This window comes from Triplophysa rosa, linkage group LG6 (assembly GCF_024868665.1).
Source record: "Triplophysa rosa linkage group LG6, Trosa_1v2, whole genome shotgun sequence".
NCBI classification, from domain to species: Eukaryota; Metazoa; Chordata; class Actinopteri; order Cypriniformes; family Nemacheilidae; genus Triplophysa; species Triplophysa rosa.
In genome coordinates, this window is record NC_079895.1 from 22,577,050 (window position 1) to 22,590,418 (window position 13,369).

Genomic DNA, 13,369 nt, shown 5'->3' on the forward strand with positions numbered 1-13,369 from the left:
GTGAATTGGGGTGTTTGAGATGGAGAGAAACAGATTTATTTCTGAAGCGGGAGCTTCGGAAGATGGAGCTTTCAGTCATTACTGAAAGTCAATAGGTTAAAATCTAGCCTATCCATTGCAAGCAAATAATAGCTGTTTGTTAACAGCACAAAATAAGACCGCAAAAACGAAGAAATGAATCTGATTTTACTGCACAATTAATTTGACATGCTTAATTTTACATATGTGCAGTGCATCTAAAATTCCTTTTTCACAGTAGTATTTTGCTTCCATCTATAGAATGTAGCATGCTTCTCTGTTACAAACTAAAGCCAGAGCAGTGAAGTGAAGAGTGACGTTGCTTTCAGCCAATAGAAAATACAACAATTTTTGGTGTTATTTTTTTATTCTCATTGGGTGGGCAAGACAGATGTTTAGGGGGATTCAGCCCACCCCTGCCCATGCCTAGAGCAAGCCCTGATATAAACACAAAATTATGTCAAAATTCCCTTATAAGAAAGTATCCTTGAAAAAGTAGTTTGTTTTGTGAACGTAATCAGTTGGGAAACAAGAACGAGAAAATGAGATGGGGTGGAAGGGGTGACAACATTGCAAATGCATCCAGTTTGTTGTATGTTATTTGTATATTAAAACCAATGCATAATTCATTATATATTATTAAAAACAGCAACTGATTATTATTAACAGTTTCAATAAATTTCATGAGACTAACTGAATGAAACTTGATGAATGAAATTAATTTAGTTTCTGGCACTGACAAGGGTGGCACTCAAGGTAATGTTCATGGCTTCTTCCTATAGAAACTAATTCTCAATAGCACCACCTGCTGTTGCACATGCATTTGTGAGAAAATCTGCACGATCACATTTGTGAGAAAATCTGCACGGTCACATTTGTGAGAAAATCTGCACGGTCACATTTGTGAGAAAATCTGGACGATCACATTTGTGAGAAAATCTGGACGTCACATTTGTGAGAAAATCAAGCTGAGAGAATCTCATAAAAAGGTGAGACTTAAACACAGTACATTTATATGTTACACCTTTGCATTTTCTCTCGAATTGCATTATGTATTTGTAAAACGCTTTCTGTTTGTTTCAGAGTTTAGTTTCTTTTTCAAAAAAGGTTGCGTTTGTTTGCAAAACGCTGGATTTGTTTGTTAAGTTTAGGCACAATTTTCGCTCCATACAAATCTCCCGGCGGCGCAAGACGCGGAAGTGCGCCACAGAGCGTCAGTGGCCGAAAGGGTATTGCATCCGTAGTGTTTTAGCACTACCATTGAAAATGAATGGGAAACGGTTTAGGGACGTTTAGCGAAACAATGTTTATAGATCATGTCATAACAATCAATCAAAACATGACATTATACTGATAGCACAGGACACATTATTATTTATTGTAGGCTATTGTTTATTATATTAATTTAGTTTTATTTATTTTACACAATTAGTGAAGCTTTACTCAAAAACGTCCGCTATTTTATTTCACAGGCTTTGTTGTGACTCAAGCTACGAGCAAGACTATATTTATGTTGCAACCACTATCCACACCACTCTACACATATACAGTAAAAGTTGACATCTTTGCCTATTTTAAAATATAATATGTATTTAAATATATATATATATATANGGCTTTCCACGTGCACGACAACAACAACACAACCCACGTGCAGATAATACCCCGACCAGACCCAGGCCGTGACAACTACTATACAAATATTTTCATTGAAGTGTCTAATAATGCATAAGAGTGGCTGTAAGTATGAGAGTAGCATATTTTGAGTTGTTTAGGCTAGTTTGATTGGCTGTCATGATTCGTCAAGGAATGGGACCCAAGTGCAGACAACGAGAAGGCACCCAGAGAGGTAGGTCATTGGTGGAGAGCCATACCCACTTACCACATACAGTACATAGGCCGGAGGAGAGAATCGGTGGCGATCGGCCGCTGCCTTGGTCCTCTGCGAGGTTTGTGCCAGAACCTCACTGGCTCTCGTCCAGGTGCAACGACAACACCGGATGAATGCCAGGGCAGAAGGGACAGCAGCGTCAAGTTCCTGCGAGGGAAACGGAGGAGGTTGATAACCCAACAAACGAGGAGACAGGAGGGAGTTGTGGGCGTACTCGACCCAGGAAAGTTGTTGGCACAGGGGTGCACCTTCTCATCACGGCTGGTGCGCTGAGACAAAACCACACCTAGCCCGACATCGGAAGCACCGACCTTGAAAATAAATTGCCGTTCAGGATCTGGAAAACAAAGCACAGTTGCAGAGACAAAACGGGACTTAAGGTTATCAAAGGCTACCTGAGCTTGGGGATTCCACTTGAACGGAAACTTGCTGGAAGTCAATGCTGTGAGCGGCACGGCCACCTGGCCGAAACCCCAGTTAAATCGCCGGTAAAAATTTGGAAGGAACCGCTGTAAGGCTTTGCGGGAGTCGGGAGTGGGCCACTCGGCGACGGCTTTGATATTAGCGGGGTCTGGTTCGATGCCCCTAGGGGAAATGATATGGCCAAGGAACGAAACCGTATCGGCGTGGAATAAGCACTTCTCCGCCTTGACAAAAAGTTGATTCTCAAGTAAGCGCTGGAGAACCTCATGGACATTTCAGGTGTGTTCCTGGAGAGATGGGGAAAAAACAAGGATGTCATCCAGGTAAACAAAGACAAAGCAGTTAATCATGTCACCCAAAATGTCATTGATGAGGGCCTGAAAGACCGCAGGAGCATTGGTCAAACCAAATAGAAGCACCAAATACTCATAATGTCCCGAGGGCGTATTGAATGCCGTCTTCCACTCGTCCCCCTCGCGAACATGGACCAGGTGATAGGCATTGCGAAGGTCTAGTTTAGTAAAGACCCGGGCTCCCTGTAGAAGTTCAGTCAGAAGACATGAGCAGTAAGTGGTATTTATTCTTAACCGTGATCTCATTCAAACCTCGATAGTAAATACAGGGGCACAGGGAGCCATCCTTCTTCTGTACAAAGAAGAAGCCCGCACCGGCCGGCGAGGAGGAGGGACGGATGAGCCCAGCTTACAAAGAGTCTTGAATATATTTCTCCATGGCCTCTCTTTCAGGAGCAGATAGAGAGTATAGACGACCCTTGGACTGAGAAGTGCCTGGAAGGAGATCTATGGCACAGTTGTAGGGGCGATGCGGAGGAAGGGACCTGCTGAACACGGACCAAAGATCATGATACTCCTCCGGGACCCCGGTCGAATCGGCAGCTTCGACTTGAAACACAGGTGACACAGAAACAGGAGCAGGACTAAGACATGACACGTGACAAAAAGTGACAGAATTAGTAGCCCAATCCATGTGAGGATTATACTTTGACAACCAAGGAGGCCCTAATATGATGGGTATTTTGGGGGAATCGAGGATGTACAGCTTAAGAGGGTGAGGGGTGATGTAAGTAGCGGAGGTGAAGGGATGCCACGCTTGCGACCAGACCGAGATGGGTTGGGGGAGGGGTATGGCTGGGATCTTTCATTTACGAGCCATAGTGACGTCGATGAAGTTCCCCTCGGCGCTGGAATCCACGAGGGCCAATTCAGTGTGGGTGGCTTTGTCGAAGGACAGGCGGAACGGCAGCTGGGTGCGGGAAGATTGAGAGGATACAGGAATGGCGCCCACCCGGACTCCCAGAACTACGGCTGGGTGCAGGCTTTTAACGGACACTGCAGTACCTGGTGATCGGGCTTGCCACAGTAGATACACAGCCCCTGGAGAAGACGTTCTTGATTCTGGACTGGAGAAAGACGAGAGCGACCCAGCTGCATTGACTCCACCTCCTGAGACGAGCTGACAGTGGTACCCGAAGCGTTGGCGTTCCGGCCCGCCAGAGGGTTGGTGAAAGTCGTCGTCGACGGCGGGCATTGACTCGACTCGCCACCCTGAGGCACAGGTTAGTGAGTCCCTCCAGGTCTCAGAGGGGGATCCAGGGTGGCAATCTCGTCCGCAACGGCACTGTTATGCCCGTCAAGAAAACGTGAGCGTAAAGCCCCCTTGTTCCAGTCACAGGCGGCCAGTGTCTAGAACCAGATGGAATAATCGGTCACCAAACTTCTTCCTTGAGTAAGACAAGAGAGTTGGGTGGCCGCCTCATGCCCTCGAGCCGACCGGTCGAAGAGATTCGTCATCTCGGCACGGAAAGCCCTGAAGCACAAACAACAAGGAGCGCGAGCCTCCCAGACAGCCACATCCCATTCACGGGCTCGCCCAGTCAGCAGTGTCAGCACATACACCACTTTCGCCTCTTCAGTGACATAATGGCGAGGTTGCAATGCGAACACCACGGCGCACTGCGACAGAAAAGCCCGGCAGAAGTTTGAGTCTCCGTCATAGAGCGGCGGGTTGTTGGCATGTGGCTCAAGCTCGAGGGGGAAACCGCGAGAGAAGGGGGCGGTGGCACCCTGAGGGCTGGCCTCCATGCGGTGCAACTCAGAGGCCTGGAGGAGCAGATCCGCAACCTGGGCGTTGAATGCCTCCACCTCCCGAGTGGTGGCACTGAGGCAGGACGCCTGGTGTCCCAGAATGGCCCCCTGCTGCTGTAGCGCGGTCCGTAAAGGGTCCACCCCCGCTGAGTCTTGTGACTGGTCAGGCCGTTCTGTCATAATATAACAAGGCGGCAGACTCAGATGCGGGGAAAAACAGAGATGTTTATTAAATCACACACCCAATACAACCCACAAAAAGTCCAAGTGAGGCACCACCGGTGGCACGGCAATCGGCAGGGAGATGCTCAACCGGCCAGAAAGATGACGAAGGCATAGAACAGAGTGTGGGGAGAACACTCGACCCATCGAAACTCACACAGAGAGAGATGTGGATCCTTGACTAGGACTAGGACAAAGACTAAAGCTACGGCTAATGTTAAACGTTCAGGAAAGCCAAATGGCAGAGTGGGTAGTCAAAGCTGGCTAAAGAGAAACGGTCTGACACAAGACGAGAGAACAAGAGGGATTAAATAGGGAAACCTAAAGAGCGGCAGGTGAGAGGGAGAAGGATAATTAATTTAATGATGGCAGGGACAATCTTCAGGTGAACAGAGTGATGAGGTGATTAGAAACTGGTGAGTGGAAAAGTCTGACGGGGAAACACAAGGGCGGGGTAAATGACGCAGATACCGAACACACGGCGAGCTGTCACAACAACAAGCAAGTGCGCTCGACAAAACAAACACACACACCTTGTCAGACAAAGTACCGACGTGACCGGGATCACGACAAGCACCCCTGATGTTGGGGCTAAAGCTACACTAGTTTTACGTGATAATAAACAGCTGCCTGGTGTTTCCATTTGTAGACATGACATGGTTAGATGTTAACTTTCATATATGAAGTTGGGTGTCCACCTTAGAGATAACCACCACCATATATATATAATGAAACCATTACATTTTAAATATTATATTAATCATGTAATATAATTTCTTGTTTCTATTGTACTGTATCTATATTAGACTTAGACTGATTTTATTTGTCATTTTAGATTTCCATCAAAATGAAATTTCGTTGCGATGACACATAGCACAACAAGAATAAAATGGAGACAGTATACACAGTTTGAAAAAAAATAAATGAGATAAGCAATATAAAAAGAAACAGAAAACTTTGCATAAAACCTGTAAGATATATATATATATATATATATATATATTGCACAGGTGGGTGTGAAGTGTAAACTGCAGCTCAGCATTGAGAATTTAAGGAGGCTTAGAAAAAAATAACACATATATAAGCTTTTTGAGTCACAGACCAGTAGAATGACTGCTTTTGTATCCAATTTACTAATAAAATTCTTGTTAATTTGATAGTAAAAGTTGTCTTTCTATTGTTTTTTGTATATTACTATAAAACACATGTTCCTTGAAATTGTAGTTTGCCTTTTTTGTCGATTATCTGAACCAAGTTGCATTTAGTCCATTTTGTACCATACTCATCCTATTTTTATGCTACATTCAGATTTTAGTGTTCATTAAAAGCAAACACGCTGCCCTGTGAATATCACTTTGGACACTACTGTATATCATCTTAATTTAGATATAAATCTCTTGAGGTTAATGAAAATAGGTTTCATTTGGCTTCAGGTCTTTCATGTGCATTTGAGTGTCCGAGTCATTCTCAAGTGGTTCCTGTGACTCAGTGACATCTCAGCAGCATCAAATAGTAAACAAAGAAAGTATATAGAGTACAGAGTGTTCCATTATTGACAGGTCGGAGGTTGCCCTGGTGACAGCCACAACCATGTGGAGATCTCAGAGGCCAATAGCAATGTCACTCCTTTCACACCTGAAGCACACAGCATGATGAGAAACCGTTTTGATTTGTGAATGTAGAGAGAGAGGAGGGATTTGTTTTTGAAAAGGAAATTAAAAACCCATAGGAAAACAATAAGATCCACAGAGTCCTATAATATGCAGAGCACGTGTTTAATAAGGTTAAGGTTTGTTTTGGGGTTGGGGTGGACTGAGCTCCAACCTTACATTCGAAGACTGTCTTTTGGCTTCGCAGGTCCCCTAATAATAATAATAACAGGCTAACCATTATTGTTATTATTATTATTAAAGGTGCAGTTTGTAACAATTTTGCAGTAAAATATCCAAAAACCACCAGGTTAGTGTTATATATTTTGTTCAGCTGAGTACTTACAATATCTCAAATGTTTCCAACTACTTTTAATCGTGAGAAAATCGCCATTCTAAACAGTGACACGGGGCTGTGCAGTCGCCTGTCAATGGCGTCATATCCGCGTTCCCCTTTGTTACCACCTTTACTGACGTAGCAACCGCATAACAACAGTGTCGTGGACAAATGCGTAAATAGTGTCTAGCAAGCCACTAACTTGTTTCGAGCAGTCACTTATTTATGGACCACAATTATTCGCAACAATTATTATAACGGCTCCCAAGCTTTTTCTTCTGATTATAAAACATGAACGCTTCAACTGATGTCTTAACGCTTTATTTTTCTTCCAAAGGGTCAGCATCATACACCATAGACAACGTGAAAAACTGACAAACGAACAAAATTACATTTAGACAGTTGTTATGACGATGTTTTGTCCATATCAAAGCTTATGACAAATAGACAACTTATTAAACCAATATACACAGAACACTACATATAAATTGACAACGAAACCCCAAAATAAACATACAAACATAATAAACATACCGTGTGCATCATCCAATCAGAATTTCAGGAGACATTAGTGCTTAATTTTCAAATATTCCTATTTAAGTCAGACACTGAATCCATGCTTTTCTCCTCGTGGTTCTAAAGTCACAAGGTCCTAACACGTGACATGCTCAAACTGACATTAAATTCGCTGACCTGTAGGTGTCACCTTTACCAAAATTATTATGGCTTAACATTACATCACCAAACACATATTTAACAATATATATTACAAAATACATTCACCACAAAATGCTTTCATAAAAGTAACTGAAATTTAAACACAAACACTTTAATTCAGTGACAGCTACACTGCCATCAAAAATTACCAAGATTTCTGTCAGCAATATTTTAATCAAATCATTCAAATCTTGTAAATTTTCTACAAGCTGTCACTTTCATAAACACTCCAAAACATTCATACAACTGTCACATTCCGAACTTCTGAACAACATTGTTTTATATGTTAATGCATCCATCTTAATCATAGTTTAATAATTATTCTCAACTATTATCACTAATTTTTGAACTGGACGCTCAAGAACAGAAGTTTGCACCAACCATTCACCTTTCTTTCCTAAATTTCTTTGTCCTATTTGGAGCTTCACCTTTCTGACTAATCCACAGGGGCGCAACTGCACATTTTCTGAGGGGTATGCAAGATCAGTATTGGCGCCCCCCCATCGGCCACCCCAATATAGAAAACACACAACAAATAAAAAATCCGCAGACAAGTTGTATATTACCTTTGGAGTCATTCTATTTTACATCATGTGAAGGTGACAATCAGATTGCATCTATAACAGAAGCATAAAGGTTTCCTTTTACAGAAACACTTTTCCAACTGCTTCACAGTGTAACAGATACACAATTCTGAAAAGATAAATAACAATCTGAAAAATAATGAAACAAAGGAGCAAAAAGTAGTAAAAGTACATAAAGTTTATGTTCAGACATACACAATAAATTAGGGCAGAAACTAACGATTATTTTAATAACCGTATAATTGGACGATTGTTTTTTTTATTAATCGGATAACAGGCTAAACAGTTTTTAAATTGATCTTTTGCTTATAATAACTAAATAAGACTTCAAATAAGGCTATTTATTGTATTCTTTGAAAAGTGAGTTTCACTTATGTAGTCTAGAATTTTGACATTTAAAACATTTAACAAAAAAACTTGTCAAGTTTTAAACAATAAAACGTCTTTAAATATCCCAAATATAAGTAACAATCGAGTTGTAGCCCATTAGAGATGTGCTGTTGAGGAAATAAACTTATTTTGATCTTTAAAGTTATACATTTAGATTATTCCCTTTCCTTCAACAAAAAGTATTATTAACATTATTTATTATTATCAGAATAAGACGAATAAGACGTATCACATGATATACTCGCGTTGTATTTTTTTTGTTCTTTTCCCACTTAGGCCTACTTTAAAACAAATGCTTAGTTTGTGGTTCATTAATATTTAATAAAAACGCAACAATAAAATTAGCCTACGTTAAACATACCTTTACTGTGCATTTATAATTAAAATATTATTGAAAAAACGAAATAAGATGGATAAAAGATATTATAACGCAAATGAATAAAAAATCTTTGGATTTTCCATAGCTTTAAGCATTTTTAGTTTGTGGTTCACATTTTATGAAAACATCATTAAAGTAAAACAAAGACAAACTCACTTACATTGAACGCTCAAATTATTTTTTATTAACAAACGTTCTTTTGCGCTCTTGTCTCTGTCATCCTGTCAATCATTGCGCTGTTTCAGTGTCCACACGCAATATCTCCGGTGCTCTGTCCTGCGCGCTGTTTGCAGAAGACGCAACTATGGAAAGCCAGGGGGTCAAAAACGCGCGAATTTTAACACGTCAACAACGCGTAAAGTACGTGTTGTTTGCGCGTAGAGTACGTGTAGTCTTATACGCGTGAAAAATCGACGCGTATTCTACGCGCAAACAACACGTATTCTACGCGCAAACAACACGTACTCTACGCGCAAACAACACGTACTCTACGCGTGACGTCAGACGTCAATTTCGCGTGTTTTTGAGCCATCCGGCCACTTGACCAGTTTGAACGTGTAAGCGTGATGAGTTCCTATTGGCTGCTGAGCGGTAGGGTTAAACCATTACTGTAGGCCTAGGGGTTTGCCTTCCATTTCTAGACTCTTTGCCATCACAATGCATGTAAGATGCGAAAGTTCCACTTATCTATTTGTGCTTGACGACCAGTGAAAGTCCTCACCACAACAAGCTATTAGATATAGACTTTAATAATCTTATTTGCTGTCTAATTCTCTCGCAATTGAGATTGATTGTTTTAGCAGAGACAGTAAGTACTCTAAATTTTTCGAGCAAGTTCCAGCTTGAGTGGTTTAGGGGTAAAGTCAACGTACGACTCATCAGCCCGATTGCGGTTCGAATCTGCCTTTTGCCAAAGGTGTTATCTTCTTTTCCCTTCCCTCATCAGAATGAAAAGGCATATTTGTTGTAGCGCAAATTAAGGACATGTTCCGAAAGTCGAAATAAAGTGCCTCACGGCTAATAAACAATGAAGCTTTTATCTGATAAAGTTACTGGTAGGTGTAGCAGGGAGCTAGGCTTTAACTGTCCCAAAGGCAGCATTCGTTTGTAACAAAGAAGTTGCTAACGTTACAGGTGGAAGCTAAATACTGTGGGAAGGATTTAAGCGCACTGCACGCTTGCTTTGAGTTCAATGATCTTGTTTGTTTTCTATTTGCTCTTTCTTGAGATTGATTGTTTTATCTATAGCTTGGCGATCTTATACAAGCTTAGCCTGAGGCTTTTCTCTAGCTCATCTTTTACAAGACTTGCAAGAATACCATGACAGTTGTACTCAGTAAACGTGATTTAATTTATAATACCTATATATGTGTGTACATAGTATGTAGATACGTATGTGTCTGTATTTCATTGCTTTGTTTTTTCCTCTTTTTGTGTTGTACAGCTGCTTTGATACAACGCAATTTGTAAAAAGCGCAAATAAACATAAATTTGACTTGACTTGACTTTTTCCTGCTTCTCTGTAGCTATAAAATAAAATACGACTAAAATAACGAAGTCTATTCAAACAGAGTACAAGTACCTGCAACATTGACAAACTAAATAAGTAAAAGGCTCTTGGCCACTAGCTCTAGGTGGCGTATGGTTAGAGACGTCACATTCGCTACGCAGCGTTTTGAAGCAGATCGATAGGGGTTTGTATCCCCACTTTTCTTCGAATGTATTCTCCTTTTCCCATCACTCATCAGGTTGGAAAGGCATTTGTTTCAGCACAAGGACATGTTCAAAAGGTGTAAAACGCTTCTTGTGTTTTTATGCAAGAGAGTAGAGATCGATCTGCATTTTTATAAAGTAAACAGCTGATTTTACATTATAACACAGGTTTATGTTTTAGAGGGAAATCCCTAACAACATATAAAATGTATAACTTTATGATATTTTACAGTTTTATTTAAGAAGTTGCGACGCTTTGATCACTTTGATTTCCCCAACAGCGGGAAGAATGCAGTCATCTTCGTCCATATAGGACATCATTAGACAAAATAATCTAAATGATTTTATTTGCATAACTCACAATACCAGCAAAAGTTAGTGCTTTTGTAAAACAAGAAAAATTGATGCCCGTTCTCCGTCATGACCTACCTGATCTCATTTATCAAAGGTACAATTTCCTGTTAGGCCTTGCCTAATTTAGGCCAAAGTGTATACTCGGCACATATTTCTGTAGAACGCTTGAAATGTCTACTTTCAAATAAAACAATTCAGATCCAAATTTGTATGTAAATATTTAAGATGGCTATATGAGCAAAAAAGTTCAGAATTTACCTTATTGTCAGAAATAGAACTCCATTGGACACAGCATGGTGTTGCGTTTGTTATTTGTATCGGTTAGATTTTAGATGAAGAAATATTGTTCAGTTAGAAAGAATAGGTTTAGGTTTTATCAGACTTGATGAAAATAAAGTAATGTTTTATAATAAAATTTTATTGAAATATAAGCTAAATAAATACGAATTTATACAGAAATCAGTTTTTCTTTTTAAAAATAAATTAAATAAATATTCAAAACTAATTGTCGCCTGAACACACAGAACACCTTGCGATAATTTTAAGCGACAAAAAGTACTGCTTTCATAAGATAAGCACATTTATCAATAATAGTCACAACAGCTAGCAGTGGTGTGGTTTTTAAAGTTTTAGAATAAAAATGTTTTCATTAGTTTTCTTGAATATTAATCTGAACGAAAATAACCAGTATAAATAAAATTAGTTTCACACAGAATCTAATGTTTGCTCGGGTTTTCTATACGTTCTGCAAAAGGTTTGTCTCTAATTTAAATTACGAGGGATCAATAAATTCCTTCTCTAACGAAATTCAGAATTACAACATTTCTAATGTGTTAATATGAAAATATAATCCCCACATATTACCCGCACAAAAAAAAAGAAAAAAAGCACATTGAGCGATGGTTAAACGGTGCACACCCAACACAGGGTTTTATTGGCTATAGTGTATATTTTCTTGTCTCTNAATTCTGTTAGGTCTTAATCTTCAGAGAGATTTCCAAATGAGTCAGAATATTTAAAATTGAATGTTATTGTTTTATCAGTTACATTTCTTACAGGTTATAGTGGTAATGTATACATTAAAAAAGGAAAAAAATTATGCATTACTATTGTCATCCTTATAAGAATCCAAATCCAGACTAACTTCCTTCTTTAGAACCCCCAAAATTTTGTCTGTGCTGTCAAATATCAGTGAGTTAATTTTAGTGCTGTCAAATCGATTAAGCGATTAAACGATTCCAAAATAAATGTGTGTGTGGCGTGTATATTTATATGTCTATATAAAACACAAACATACATGTATTTAAAATACATTGAGTGGAAAAATGTCTCTCTGTGCATCTTCTCTGTTCAGTGAGCGGCAGAAGCAGCACATTAATGACCAAACCGCAGCTTACTTGTGAGTAACACCATTTACAAGCACCTGTCATTGTTACTTTATTGGGCATTCAGTTCCGAGAGTAAAGGCAAGTACAGCGAACAACGTCACGAACATGCTAATTACCACGTAACGCCACCTTGCACCATAATGACGGACAATAATAAAGTCTAGTGCAACCTCTGCATTTATATATACACATAGAAGTATACAGGCCACACACAAGTATTAAATAAACGCAAACATTTATTTTGTTAATTTGATATTGTTTATTGTTAGTTTATGTGAGCTAATGTACATGCTATTACCAAATACAACGTTGTTATGTTACCAAAATTTCTTACTAATCATGAAACTGTGGCGTTATTTAATTAAAAAATCTATAACAAAATATTTTTTTAGCTGTGGAATTTTTGGACCCTGGTTGAAACTCTTCAGAGATAACTGATATCATGAATATCTTGTAAAAATCAGTCATTTGACTTCACTTGAAATATGACGACCATTTCTGTCTAACAAGACAAAAATTCCTCTGGTTCATTAATGTGCTTTTATGACCTGGCAGCAGTCAGAAAGAAAACTTGCATGGGATCCAGTTTGGTGCTTGGAGCCATACACCTGTAAAACATTGTGCATTTAAAGAGTTGCACAGCATTTTCCAGGCTTCTAAAGTCACTTATCTGTCGCACAAACTGCCAAACTTTCTACAATTCCATCATCTGTCGCAAACTTAGACACCGTGCTGCTCTAAAATAGCAAAGGCATCAATGTCTTCTCCAGGCCCTCGTGGTTGTCAAGTTTGCTTTGTCTTTTTTTAATTGTAGGGCGTTCTTTCATCATAATTCCCTCTAAAGGGAGATTTCTCACAGCAGGCACGTTCAACCACAGATCTGAGCTATGACTGAAGATCACAGCTTCGTGTTTGTTTGTGAAATCTTTTGTATGGTGCTTTATTAAATTTCTTCCTTCTCTCACAGAAACAAGCTTGGTCCGAGCACAAGAGAGAATGCAAATGTCTAAAGCGCCTCCAGCCCAGAATCCCCACCGACTCCGTACGACTGGTCGCCAGAATCATTTTTAAACTGGTATGTGAAATCAGATCGCATCACGTATCGGGAGCGTAGACACTTGTTCCACTTTTGTTTTGCATTTAAAGTGTTCAGCTCTCATCTTCTTTTTTTCCCGCAGCTCAGCCAATCAGAAAGCGAC

General features: G+C 39.8%; 1 long non-coding RNA gene across 1 annotated transcript in view; it reads right to left on the reverse strand.

Moving 5' to 3' along the window:
- LOC130555287 (uncharacterized) overlaps positions 1–8,974 on the reverse strand; it is a 13,941-nt gene extending 4,967 nt beyond the window's left edge. The window contains exon 1 of the long non-coding RNA XR_008963106.1: positions 7,180–8,974. This is a non-coding gene — a long non-coding RNA (uncharacterized LOC130555287). The remainder of the gene's footprint in view (positions 1–7,179) is intronic.
- Positions 8,975–13,369: the final 4,395 nt, after the last annotated feature.